Source organism: Apis mellifera, linkage group LG12, assembly GCF_003254395.2.
Source record: "Apis mellifera strain DH4 linkage group LG12, Amel_HAv3.1, whole genome shotgun sequence".
Lineage (NCBI taxonomy): Eukaryota > Metazoa > Arthropoda > Insecta > Hymenoptera > Apidae > Apis > Apis mellifera.
Window position 1 is genome coordinate 6,869,758 of NC_037649.1, and position 12,468 is coordinate 6,882,225.

The 12,468-nt window shown below is 37.4% G+C and overlaps 1 protein-coding gene across 1 annotated transcript in view; it reads right to left on the reverse strand.

Annotated features, from left to right (window-relative positions):
• The window catches only part of LOC410365 (laccase 2), a 52,190-nt gene that overhangs the window by 12,888 nt on the left and 26,834 nt on the right, over window positions 1–12,468 (reverse strand). The gene's annotated exons all lie outside the window — the stretch shown is intronic.

Here is a 12,468-nt window from a genome sequence, read left to right on the forward strand (position 1 = left end):
ATAGACGGACCAGTTTTCGACGTCATGGGAAGACACACGATACGGATGTGCAATATATCGGGCAATTTCTTCGTTCCCATGCAAACGAATTTTAAAGAGAAGACTCCCAGATAGGATATAAGATTAGATTGGCTTAGGAACAGTAAGCATTGACTTTTAAATTTTTGAGAAATAATTCGATGGAAGATCGATTGCTTGTATAAATTTACCTTTGATTAATTAGAAATAACTTTTAGAAAGGTGATACATTATATAAAGATATTAAAAGATATAAAAATACTTGAGATATATTTAATGATAAAGTGATAATTTAAGGGGAGTAACAAGAAAATTGCGTCAAGATTCCAAATGATATCTCACGATTATTTATAATTATCCATGATATATATAATAATACGCAGATTGACACGTGCCAAAAGAGTTGCAGATTCATTTCAATTAATTAAAAATATTAAGAAGGTACGAAATTAAGAGATCTCTCAACGGTTTCATTAAAAACCATTTACGAAATGATGTTCCAATGAGTGGAAGTTTAAGAAAGGAGGTATCCAATAACGGGAACGGTAATTTCACGGTAATTTCGCTGAAACGTTGAATTTCGATCAGGATCAGCGGATGCTGGAGAATTAACGAGAAAGGCGTGCTTCGAAAATACGTTTCCTTAAACCTTTCACTTTAACCTCCCCAACGTGTCAGATCAATAACGCGCGTAAACGCGTTTCCACATCTTATCTCCCGTTCTTTATCTCGCACGCGAGAATTCTCGACGATTTTAACGTCCATTGCGCGTCAACCTTTTCCACATTAACTCTTCTCCTAATTATTTTCAAATCGTGTGCCATTGCACATCGTCACAGTGACATAAATTGTCACATTATTATAATTATCAATTCTTTGCACTCTTCTTTCATTGTCTATTCAAAAACATTCTACTTGCTCGATTAGTTGTACATATTAGAAAAAATATCTTGAAGATAAAGATTAGTGCACAGAAAAATTTGTTTAGAGTTAATTTTTCCTCCGCAACTTTCCCTCTAAACCTTCCTTTTACATTCGATTTCATTATACTTCTCAACTATTCGCTCCAATTCGTTTCACACGCTCGAAAGTGATGATAATTGTGAAGACGTTGGAACTGAGAGACAAAGGAAGCGAAACGGGACAACGTTTTAAATGTCAAGACATCGACATCATCGTGTGACGGAGTCAAAGTTTGTCCTTTCCTCCGATATGCGATTGAACTTTGCTTCGAGTTTCCCGAGTACTTGAACGAGCCGAGGAAGGTTGACGCGTGGAGAACAACGATCCTTGTCTCTAACCTTTAATTAAATTATCGGATGGCCTGTGCATGCGCGTACCTCCGTACCACTCGCGCGGATCTGTAACGTGTGCACTTTAGTGGAGAACAATCATGGGAAAGGTATAATATATCGTATACGAATAAATATTGCTGTTAAATATTTATCAGGTTAAATTCTTTTATTACTTTTATTCTTTGTTCAATGTCGAGTGGGAATTTACCTGTTAATTATTTCTTTTTTTGTGGAAGAAGAAAAATCATTTTGACTTACATTTCATTCAATTTTTTCAATTGCGCAATTGCGATAAGAAGATAATTGCATACATAATATATTACATGGTAAGTAATAATTAATAGAAAGTGTAAAAGGTGTAAATTATAAAATATTAATCAAACTTTCAACATTTTTTTCACAATCCGTATTTCAATATGGTAATTCCTCCGGCTGATATTCCTTTCTATTTTAATTAACATAGTTAATACTCCGATTAATAGTTTGATCGACCGATTTTGTAACGATACTCGGAATAATGTGGAAATATATATTCTACGTTAAAGAAAGAAAAAAGAAAAAGATTGTTTATGACGATTTTAAAAATAATCGTAATGGACGAGCATCATAATTTCTAACGGCAATATTCAACGATATTCCTATAGCTATAGGATCACGAGCACGTAAGGAAGAGAGAGTGGAATTCAATACTTGTTGCGTGATGATATTACAGTTTCGTTTTGTTACGTATCGATAATGATCGCGATAATTATTTCCCGCACAATTAGACGATTAAATTATTATTCCCCGTTGTGCAATTTATTACGTTTTTTCTTCTCACTTCGTAAATACTTCGTGAAACGATATTCGCCTAAAAAAGTTGCTTCGCATTCGATACAATAATCTATTTATTTATTAAAGCTTAATATTAAAACAAAATTTAAATTGTAATAATTAATAGCCAATATGGCGTATAGTGTCGCTTCATCCATAGACTTGGACGAATTTCATTGCAAGGCAATGCAAGAATCGTTTGTGATTAATCGTGTATTAGATGCATTATGACGATTATCGATTTTAATAGAAGGAGAATATAGAGAGGGAATGTTTACAAGTTGAAGTGCACGAAATCTTCGTATTAATCACTCTGACATTTCGATCGATCGTCGACAGGAAGAAGGAGGCCGCGGGACCACGATCAAGGCGCAACATTAAGCGTGTGCCTCGAGTCAATAATATCCCGTTACATTCTCACTTTTATTTGAACTTTACCTTTTGTTTGAACTTTAGAACGATGATACTTGGTGGCTGCATAGTCTCGTGACTCCCACGCCGCTAATATCTCCAATCGACCTGGGACGAATCTCTTACCACAATTCTTTACCTCGTGGATTATCCTTCGACTCCGGAATTTTAAAAAGATTTACCTTCGATTCATTCGTTTCATCGATTTAATGCATATTACGTAAATTAAAAATTATAATTCAAGAATTAATGAAACGTGTTTCCGTAGGAAAATATAATAATATTCGAAGAAGGAAAAATAATTAAAGAAGAGGTGTAGTTGATAGCCATGTGGCGCTAGTGTCGTCGCATTGATCTTCCGAATGATCTTCCTGCTTTCTGCGTACCTTGACCTGTTCGCATTTAGAAATTTCACTTTGTCTACGAAGCGTATAAACGGTGATCAGACAATTGCGCCAAACTATTTACCCCATAGCTGTATATGGAAACGCGTTAGAAACTCTGTTGCAATTATGACGAGGCAAAAAAACGGGTGCACTTATCTTATTAACATTTCTTGCCGTTGCCCTTCGGAAATTAACGAATGATATTCCAATCATTCAGAAATTAAATCGATCAACTTTTTACAACTCCGAATCACAAATAAATCACCGGTAAATATAAATCATCGGTGTTCAACTTCTTACCAGAAGTCAAATTGATTTTTATCTCTTGATAAAATTAATCAGAGATCGTTAAAGTGTTGTGCAAGAGTCACGTACAAATATTTAAAAAAAAAAGAAGAAAGAAAGAAATGATGTAAGAGATATAAATAGTTTATTAATAAGAAATTCAAATTCAAAGTGAACAAAGTGAATGTTTCGTGGAGAGAAAATTCCATGGAATAAGATAAGAGATGCTGCGCAACTCTAGGAATCGAGATAGAAAGCGTGATGATCCGCGAATGAACTTGGCCTTGTCCTTGTCCTCGTCTCATCTTACGGAACGCTCGACGAGCGTTCCTCGAGCGTTGTGCAAAACCTCGAGCTATTGTGCAAACCGCGGCGAGGAGAGCGCGAGAAGGTGAAGGGAAGTGTTGCATCGCAACGATAACGGTGTAAACACCTCTCTTCGATTGCGCTAATGAACGTAATAATAACGGTCCACGCGAACGAAAGCTTTCCAATCACTGGGTTCAGATTCGAACACGGCGCCTCCACTTGCCTTTTCCTTTTCTTCCCAACCTTTCGTCAAACGTATAATCCCCGTGATTTATGCGTAGATTGTTTCGCGCTCAACGAGGCGTCTCCGCGACTCCGTCCAATGAACACCACCGTTTCACAAATCGAGTCACTTTGTCTCGAGTTTCTTCGATGAATCTATCACGTTTTCTTTACGCTTTCTTCACGATTTAGAGAAAACATTTTTTTGCATAATGGAGATTTTTCATTTATCTATCGATATGTCGAACTCCTCAAATTTAATTCGAGAATGATGGAGAGGGATAATAGTTTTAATAAATAAGAGAAGCTCGTTCTCAATTTTCAAGAATCAAATTTTTTAAGTTTTAAAACAGATTTATCGATGCAATGATTAATACAAAAGTATTCGAAGGAGGATCAATTTCCACTATCAACACACCATGTCGGAACGTTTACGCAATGCTTGTGTTAATTTAAATTTCAGGTATATAAGAGCCGAGACATTTTAACGAGTACACTTTGCTCTCTCTTCGCTCCTTCGTTTCCGCGTCTGTCTATATTCGTTCTTATATTCGTTTCCCGGACGGACACCCTCCTCGATACGCGCACGCGCACGTGCAAACGACACCCGCAATAAATTCACCGCGCAAACAAGGCGATCGAAGGTTGGATCCGAATTAACGATTGTGCAGGAACAGCACAAGTGAAAGGCTCGCGATGGGACACCGGAAGTATGCACGCGTGCGCCCGGGACGGCTACTAAATTTCACGGCCGATGCTATCGTTAAAATCGTCCTACTAACGTCCGATTTATGGCTACTTTAATCACTGTTTCCGATGCAAATGCGGAAAGGAATACTTTCGATTTGCGGTCGTGAAATTGAGATTGGACTCCACCCACCCCACCGCCTTGCTGAGCGATCTTATTTTTTTATTAACTTTCGAGCTGTTTTTTTTAGGGGAGAGTTCAGAAACGATGATAAAATTGCAAGATTAATAATGTAATCGAGAAATTTATATATAAAAAGTGTAAAGACTTTCTAGAAGTCGGTTCAACGGTATCAATCGTCGGTTATTAATTAAAATTCTAATTTGGAATATATCTAAATGCATCGAGATCGGTGATCGTTGATCCATAACGCGAATATAATTAGTGCAAAGATAGCGATAGGACACGATAATATCGGCGTATCGACCTTCGATGAAGATAACCGCATTGCTCGCGAAGTTGAGATAATGTTTCTACGCAGTTCACATCCGGAAATCGTAGACAAGTACGTAAATCTTGCTCGCGAAAGCTTGGCGAAATTTTCGTTAGATAATTCTGAGTTTTTAAATTGATCATTGCTGAAAGGAATAAATCTTTTAATTTCGAAAAAGTGATTGGATCATTCAATTCGAAGTAACAAGATCTGATTAAAGATCAATATTTAAAAATTCTGTAAAGTTTGTGTAAAAATCTGGTGAAAAAAAGAAGTGGAATCAGAAGGTGTTTTGAAAATTGATACCTCTCTATTCGAGTTCTATTCAAATTCTATTTCTCTTGTTTCGTTTCAGCCTTCAACGATCTCTTTTTTTCGCCACGTGTTTTATTCTTTTGCCGATCACACGACTTCGACTTCGTGTAAAATTATTTTTCACTTAATCACATGAATTATCTCTACTTTCTAACGAAAGGAACTTTTTCGAGTATGCTCGTTAAGCATGAACATACAATAATTTAATTATTAATCGGTGAGAGTGTCAGGTTTTTACGCGACACGAAATTGGCTCGTTCGCGTGCCTCTTTAATGGAGTTATAAAACGGTAAAGCTATAAAATCTGTCGTTGTTTTACCGTTTTCCAAATATTTTTATTTATCTCCCCTTCCAATGTCTCGTTAAAAGAGAATCTTGTTTTTATGGATAATTTCAAGTATTCCTCGCTCTTTCTCTTTCGAACGAATTTAATTTTCAGGTCGTGCGAATCTTGTTATATCTTGAATATAATCTTATTTCGATCCAATTGCTCGTTATAAATTGTAAATGATTTTTTTTTTCTGTAAATTTTGAATATTCATCAAATACTATTTATAAATACGATATACTATTTATATCGATTTATAAATTGCTTCGAGAATTTCTTTCTCGAAATTTATTTCATACAGATTCAATCCCCAGAAACGATTTGGAATGAAAGATGATAAACGAGAAAGAAAAGAACGTTGTTAATCGTTCCAAATAAATTAATTTGCGAACGAAATTTTCACATATTACTCGATGAATCAAAAGTAAGCATAATTATCTTACTTGTTCCATCATTGTCACGATTATTTATTTCCTACCAGAGAAAACGATTCCACCGTACCAGCAGCGGTGGAAAAATCTCGTTTTCTCTTCTTAAAATATTAAAATAACAAATATTAATGTATCCAATTCTTCAAATGCATCGCCATTTCAAATAAATAATTATTTGCTCTAACAATCTGCCGATCCAACAAACGCAACGGGCGATATATCAAGGTAATACGCGCGTCGAACAACGAGTGGATACAAAACGTTTTGTATCCACCATTCATACGAGTCAATTACGAGTCAAAAAATAAACGTGTGTTTAGGAGATGCATGTGTTTTATGCTCGTCCGTCCGCCTCGAAAACGAGACAGACAGCCGGCTGTCTGATGACTCGCAATTTATTTTCGTCACCCGGCAATACTCGAATCGTGATTTCTACCTACGCGAGTCCTTCACCAATATGTCGTTCACCAATGGAGAAATAATTCTTTAAATGTCAGACGATTATTATTCGCGTATTATACAAGGACAGAAGAAGAGAGGGAGGGAAGGATCGATTGGTTGATTTCCGTTGAATTCAATGGAGGATAGGAATAGAGTTGTGTCAATCACACAATTAACAAAGAAACATAATTTAATTGAACGTGGCCAAATATTGAGAAAATCGAAAAATCACGCTATCGTTAATATTTTCGACGATTTGAAAAGATGTATAGCTCGGAGAAGAATATTCAAAATATAAATATTCGTGGAATTCAAGGAACCGATTATTCGTAACGCTTCAAAACATTTCGTGGTATCGGAAACAATAGAGAAAAGTTTCTTACGAAACGCGTTATTGAATAATAATTGATTATTATTTTCCAATAGTATCGAACAATCGTAATTTATCGATGTTGCAAAAACGACACTTTTCAGATTAAACTATTATGAAATCGACAAGACACGCATTAACATTGTTCTAATTAACCTGTTGGTCAGGGAGTGGAAGATAAGATTGGATAATAATTATATCGATTTCGATATAGCTGCTTAAACGGGAATTTATCGAACGAAAGATCGCAATGCTCGAACGCATTCTAAATTTATCGCCGATCGTAACACGTGCTTTCCTTTTCGTGCTTTCTTTTTCGATTACTTACGTTCGATAGAAAGTAAGGAATTCAGAAGGGAGAGCTTTGCACGCGATAAGTGAAAAAAATTTCTGGATGATTTAATGGGGGGCAAGCAGGTTTTTAAGGTTACGATGCGAAGTCGTAATAATTTGAACTGTGCACGGTGGACTCTGAAGGGAGAGGAATGGAGGGAGAAGAAAGGGGAGGAGAGGACAAAGCTTTCTCGCCGATTAGAATCAGGGATCCGGTTTCTGTTCGATCGCGATTTCTCACACCGTGGACCTTGATATCTGTCTGAAAAAAAAAAGAGGGAGGGGAAATATCGTTTAGACGAGCGTTCGTTCGAGTGAAACCGCATGGCAGAAGAAACTACGTTACGTCACTGTCACTGTTTCTTTCTTTTACTTCTTCTTCCTCTTCTTTTTTCTTTTATCGACTTTCGAGTTTGCTATTAGAAATTGAACGATACTTGCACAATTCCGTGGATGGGGAAATTCCGGAGCAGAAAAATGGCAAGCAAAGCAACAGTGCACAGTGGCGAAAGGAATCGATCATTCGTGGGAATTTGTATCGTGAATAACGTGGACGAATTTTGATGCCTTCAAGTAGAAGCGGAATGGAATACATCAGTCTTTTCCTTTTTTTTTTTTTTTTCTTAGTTTTTGGGATTTAATTTGAAGTGTGAAGTGATAGTAGATTGGAGATACGAAGTAAGTAAGAATTTTAGGAATGGAAATTATCATTCACAACGAAAGAGAATAAACGATCTTATGAAATTTTTATATATACGTTCAGTTGATCGCTGAAGATGATAGATTTTTGAGCTAAAAGAAACGAGAACGAGTTTACGAACGATAATGTTTCAAAATTTCGTTCAAAGAAATTCGATCTTCCTTTACAAGCATTCCAGAAAACGCAAGAACGCGCAAAAGTTTAACACGTTTCTTAATAGAATCACGTCTCTCTTTCTCTCTCCGATCTTCGATCGATTTCCCAATGAAAAACCGACCGGCATCGAAAGGGGAAACGATACCTAAAAGGGGATCAAGAGTAGCGCGGATTCTTCGGATCAGGTTTCTTAAGACGACCGCTGTTGCTCTTCCAACTTTACCTTGAAAAACTTAAAAACCGAGAGAAATACCAACCGATCAAACATTCAGGAACTTCGCTTGGATTAATTAGAAAAACTAGATTCTTTCGTCGGATAAACAACACAAAACGATCATTCTCAATTCCCGATCGGTATAGAAGTTTTACACACCGAATGAAATCGACCGTCTTTTATCCCTTTTGTGTCTCGGAAAGGCGGATTAGCCGGAAGGAAAATCCAATTATCGTTACGTAAGGAGCGCGTAGTTAATAATCGTTTATCGTTTGATCGATAGGTCGGCGACACAATTGTTGAAAGCGATATCGTAATGGCCCATTCGATTTTTCCCCATCTCCGTAATCGTCGATTATTTCACTATGACTACGGGTCGTGTCTGTAATGCCACCTTCGGTTCTTGGCCAGGGGGACCTCCACCTCCATCGATAAAAGCGGAAGGCCGGTACCGTTGTCACGAACGAGTGCAACGAGCCTAGGATAGGATAGGTTTCGTTCGATCGGCGACCGCGTGGTGGCCAAGTAGTGATGCAGAAAGCGTGACACAGTTTCTTGGGCCAGCGATCGTGGGACAATCGCCGCGGAAATGGAGAGTGATCCAACCTATCTACGTAAGTGCGGTATATAGAGTTCGATACAGTTTCACAGCGACCACCAGCAGCGTTTGCAAATATTAACGTTTCAATTCGATATTGCAAATTACTTTTGTGCAAAATTTGTTTAATATCGCGACGCTATATTTTTAATAAAGATAATTTTTTGAACTCTGTTTCAATGAATATTTATAAAAGCAAAATTCAAATAATATCCTCGACCTGATTAAGAAACGTTAATAAGTATTTATGCAGATATCGAATTCTATTTATCGATAAAGTTTGTTTTCATACAATATAATCCTCATAACATTTTTAGAAAGAGACACGAAAGTATTTGATGTTAATTTCGAGAATTTTTCTCCTTCTAAGAGATGAACGGTTCATCGAATATTCGAATACCAATTCTATCAATCTAAATAAATACAAGTAGCTTCGCAGAAGTTTCCACAACCTTTCTAATATGGAAGTTACTTTCTTATGCTGCTACGAGAAAAGTAACTTTTATCTCGTCAGCCAATCGATCGGGACGGTGATTTACAGGAGACCAGTATTACCCAATTAATCTTCATTTATTACATCCATTTACGATGCCTTTTTACAATCCGCCATTAATTTTTTCCCTTCAATTCGTAGAAGAATGATAAATTCGCTTAATAAGATTTAATAAACCTTCTCCCAGAGATATGCATCGAACTAACTGCTAACTGTCGTGTAAATTAATCTTACGACCGAATAGAATTTACAATTCAATCGCTTATTTAAAAAAAAAATTCCTCCCATTAATAAGATTCCTCTTTGAAAATTTGGACCACGGATTTTCCTCTCGTCGTTCAATCTTTTTCTTCCTTGCTCCCATTGATTCGAACCTTGACCATGAATCATAGAAGACGTTCTTCTATGATTCGAAACGATGTTGCAAACAAGAGCGGAGAATCTGAACGAATCTACGCCAGAGATTCCAAGGCCGCGGTGCGTTATTGTGCTACGTGCGAAACAGTTTCGTGTTCGCGCGAGAGAACATCGTTTCCCTCGTGTCTCATCGACCTTGGCAAGTGAAGACCGAGTCGGCCCGTTTCATCGATAAAAGATTGGCCCATTCGGCTGTCAACGACCGGCAGAAAAGCGGTCGGACTAGTTTCGAGCGTCCACGGAAGGATCACGGCCTACTGGTTTCGGCCAATGTCAAGTGCACGACAGCCCTCCCCCTCTCTTGCTTAATATCCGCTTTCAATGGATCCTTCCACAGGTGTCGTTCGCCTTCAAAAATTTCTTTCCTCTTTATTCCATGCCGAGAACCCGTTCTCGTGCATAAAATCAATCGAAGCGGAGCAATCGAAGAAAAGAGAGGCATTTGAGGAAATATTTCTCGAATTTTAACGTTCTTTCTCTCTTTTTTTTTCTTTCAGGAAAGAGAAGCAGACATTGGCACGCGTACGAGGTGAGCTTTAAGATCAAATTGAAAGTTTCTGTTTCCAAATCGAATTTTGTACGAAACTCAAAGAATCGCAAAGGAACCCGTGCTGGTGTGGAACGAAAATGAAGACGAAAGGAAAGAATTTTCTTTAAAGGGATGTCGCGTCCAAATATGGCGGTGATCGAGTTAATTAGACGACTCGAGTTAACGAAGCATCGACTTTAATTAATGGCTAAATCAGGGGACCCATTGTCGAACTTTCCATGTTTGTTACATTCGTCACGCTCATCGTGAATGTTTGTAACGCAAGCGTGGCTAATTGAACGCGGTTGTTCCTCGTCCCGAATTCGTCGATTGTATTTAATTAATAGCTGCGCGTTCGTGGATCCACCAGGGATTCGCGTGATTGATACGGGAAGCCTCGTGAATTATTTACGCGCGTATAATTTTGGTGAAACACGTCCTAAGCTTCGCGTGCAAAGCGTTTGATCACGCTTGACCGTTAGAATTGGTAATGAGTGAAACGATTAAGGGAAAAACGGGGATCTCCTCTTTTTTTTTTCTTTCTCCAATCCCACTTTATGACCATACCGCTTTCCCAATCACCGGTTAACCAATTTTCAAACCTTTATAGGAATTATGTTGAAAATGGTATGGCATGGGGAAAAAAAGGAACGTGTTCTTTCTTAACGATCCCCCTCCCCGATTCTGGATTAATTTCTCGGTTCACCAGGACTTGGTCAAGTGGTAAATAAACGATCCAAAGTTTCAAAACTTCGTTCTCGAATTAGTGTTTTATGAATTTCTTTCTTCAGATTATTGGATTGTTTGATCGGAGGATATTTATCGAAAAAGAAATTACATTATACGTAGAAAGCATAATTTATTGAATCTTACATAAATAGGATAATTGTTAAGATATAGTTTGTTTAAGATATAGTTTTGAACAAATTTTTATCGATTGTATGAAACAGAATATGACAGGAATAATTGTTTTTAATTATATTAAAGAGGAAAATTAAATTAAATTTTATCATTAAAATTCCTATTATTTTTATCATTCTTCGTTAATTTTTTCTCCCGACACGTTTGTCGTTCCTTCATTACAACGAAACGAAATTTCAGAATAACTCGAGAATTTCGCTCGTGCCAACAACACCACGAAAAATAAATCAAGACAATTCGAGGATCGCTCGGATTGAAAACGATCCGGTGTTTAAAACCCTCCCGTAAATAATTCGATTACTTTCCATCGAGCCACGAATGGACCGCTTAATGCGTTAACCAGCGTTCGAAACAGATTTTATCTGCCACCACATTCAGAAAGGTGTAAACAACAATCGAGCGTGATGGCTCGTAAGGTGCACGTAACCGTAGCACGACTGCGAAACGAGGCGGCGATTGTTCCTCGTTCGAGAGATGCGAAAGGATGGCGCGGCGTTCCTCTTTGATCATCGAAACCAACGAATATATTTTCGCTCGAGTCTCTTTGGCGCGGATACAAGGATCGAGGCCAACGTGAAAGGTGCGTTCGTTGAGAGATGAATTCACGAAACGCAACGACGCCCTTTCCTCTTATATTTTCCACGTGTATGCCAGCTAAAATGGTTTATGGACACCTGAACGGTGACGCGTGGCCCGTCTCGTTTCTCTTTAACGGTACCTTGACGTTAATGAAAGATTCGAGGAAGATTTCGAAGATTCGAGAATTTATCCGCGTGGAATAGATAAATTCTCGATCGCAGACGAATTTGTAATCGATTTGCATCGATTTATACCATTTTTGGGATAAAACAAAAATGTGATTGTGCCTTAAATCCGTGGATTTTTATCTCTCGAATCACTGAATAAACGATTGATGGAGATCTTGGTTTTTAAAGAAAGACGTATGCACGATGAAGAGATTTTTCGAAATTTTCCATCTCTTAATTATAATTTGGTTGCCACTACATTTATTAGAGAGAGATATTAAATTATATTCGGATTCTTTCGTGTGACACGAAAGAAGAGGAAGAAGGTATAAAGTGAATAAACAGTAAGTACTTTTAATATTCGTTTTATTTTAAAAGAACAATAAGAATATAATATTTACACAAATTACAATGTACAGAATAATTTAAAGTTTTCTCGCAATTGTCTTGCTGGTCCAGTTTCTTCGGTCGAATTTTTTTTTTTTCAAACCTCACGTCACACGTTTCTGCGTATCTTCGTTTTCTCTTTTCGCTTGTTTCGCAACATCCCGAGGGA